The sequence below is a fragment of the Cyphomyrmex costatus genome, unplaced genomic scaffold (assembly GCF_001594065.2).
Source record: "Cyphomyrmex costatus isolate MS0001 unplaced genomic scaffold, Ccosl1.0 scaffold1533, whole genome shotgun sequence".
NCBI lineage: Eukaryota > Metazoa > Arthropoda > Insecta > Hymenoptera > Formicidae > Cyphomyrmex > Cyphomyrmex costatus.
In genome coordinates this window covers 80264-82890 of record NW_017275537.1, presented here as the reverse complement: position 1 = coordinate 82890, position 2627 = coordinate 80264, and positions in this window count along the sequence as shown.

The window sequence follows — 2627 nt, the reverse complement described above, 5'->3', positions numbered from 1 at the left end:
TATATACATAAAGTAATATTATCTAATAATAATTATTAATATTATATTATTATGATTATATAATATTGCGTAATATTAGTTTTTATCTGAAGACGTTTCTTCTGATAAAATATTTTCTTCTAAAACGCTATTCATTTCGATTTCCTCAGAAGAGAAAATCAAAATGGTTCCATATTAAAAAAAATTTTTTAATTAAAAAGATTAAATTTTTTTTCGTTCTCAGCATGAACTATACCTCACAGAGACATATTAATGCGTCTTTAATTTTAGAAAAAACTTTTTAAATTTTGTAAAAAATTTTCGAATCTAAACGAGCTGAAGGAATCAAGTGGTCCAAATTTTCGAACTTTATTTGAGAGGTGTAATAAATTATGTACATTATGAGATATATATTCTTTGCCATAGATTTTCTCAAATGATTCGACAAAATATTGCAATAATTTTTCTGCATAATCTACATTATTTTTATTTATTATTAGCATTGGACTGATGAGTATTGATACAGCTACATGCAAAGTTAAAAAGTGTGTATATACGTCTCTATTTAAAACTGTTTTCAAAACAATAGGTCCAGTATAAAGTAAAAATTGCCGAAATTCTGTAGCTTTCCAATATACTATTTCGTTTAAACTTCGAGGTCGCCTTGAAAATTCTTTGGGTACTGTCCTGCTTATATTAATAAGTGCTTGTGAAATATTCTCTTTTGCTTGAGCACTAATGCGAACAGTTAGTGGTCCACTCATCCACAACAATAACATTTTTTTCATAACGCCCAAACAAATCAAGTGCATGTAGTCAAGAGCAATATTTGACACTAATCCTAAATTAGGTACAGAGAGTAAAATTGTAGGTTCTCCTTGATGATAGTCGGAGTCTGTTTGATGTACAAACTCTTTGTCAGTTCTGAGTGCACTTGCTCTTTTTTCATAAGAAAAGCACATTTTAGAGTTAACGTAATCTCCATAAATGGTACATTTAGTACAGCTCGAATAGCCATTATGTCCTTTAATACTTAAAATAAAAGATTTTGCTGGAGCATCGTAAATAATGGCCTTAACATTAACTTTAATATCACAGCCAAACAGATCTGAATGATATCTTCTCTGTACTAATGGTATTAATTCTTCCACAAATTGTTGTAAGAATTCATTGGCATTCTTCGGTTTCTTTTGACCATAAAACAGCCCGACTATATGCACTTGATTTAAAATATCGTCTGAAAGTAATATTGGCCAGAAACTGTTTGGCGATGATTTGAATAATGGCACACCATCTATGTTAATTAATAAATTAATTTCAGATACGTTCAAAGACATACTTTTATAATGCAGCAAGAGTACTTGCAAAGTGTTTGTTAGACCAAAATGGTAATATGATCCTCCAGATAATGCAACTATTTCAGCCGTTTTCTTAGGTGTTTTTAGAAGCGCTCTTGCGTCCTTTCGCAAAGTTTTCAATTGTGACTGTGAAGTATGCCTCAAAATTTGCATAAGAGCATTAATTGTATTATGCTTAATTTTAAATTCATAAGACCAATTTCGAAGATCGCGCAATAATTCGTTGTCCATACCTTTATCTTCATCGTCAGTATATTCAACACTTATATCGTCTGCATCGTCACTTGAATCATTAAACTCAAATGATAACGATTGCATTCCTTCTAGTTCTTCAATATTAAAAAAATTTTCGTCGTCTGTGATCACTTCTAATGAGTTATGTACTTCATCCGACATAAATTCCTGTATATCATTATTGTCATTAAAGTTGGGCTAATTGATGTGCCCTTAATCATAACTAATAAGAGAAGATGATGTTGATACTAATTGATTATTTTTATTTTCAATTCGGCATTCTTTTGTAGATTCAACCGATGGTCCTAAATAAGTCGCACCACTGCTTGACGGTTCTAGTAATAAATAATCTTTTTCTGTTTCTTCTTGTGCTAATCGTCTCTTATGCCTCGAAGAAATATGACGATGGTTTCTTCCTTTATCCATTATATTGCACAAAAATTATATAACCTATAAAAAAATTCAAATACGCATTAATTTATAGTAATTATTATACATACAACTGTATGGAAATTCAAACCTATTATAAAATATGAAAACTCAACTTTTACTTACGTACTATTTGATTTAAATAATTATTTTTCTGAAGTTAAAAATTTATTTATTATCATATACGTACGATTCAGATAATAATCGCGACGTGTGTCTAAATAACGTTCTCGAAACTGTCTATTTTTATATAATTTATTGAGGTTATTGGCGCTACTGCGGGGTACACCCGCTGCCATCATTATATTTTGTTAAATATGTATCAACTACGTGTTTGTATATTCATACATTTATATGACATACGCAATACATCTGCTACGTATTGCATACTTATTCAACTTGGATATTTCATACCCATCTCGTTAATTACATATTTAATACGTTATATTCGATATGAAATGAAACGTAATATAAATGCAATATTGGTATATATTTAATATGTATTTGCAATGAAAGGTATGTGCGGGGTATGTATGTGGAACGTTACACTTGTTATAATTTTTTCTTCTGTATAAATAATTCCTTTTAAATTTAAGTAATTAAATTATTACTCTAATTATACACATA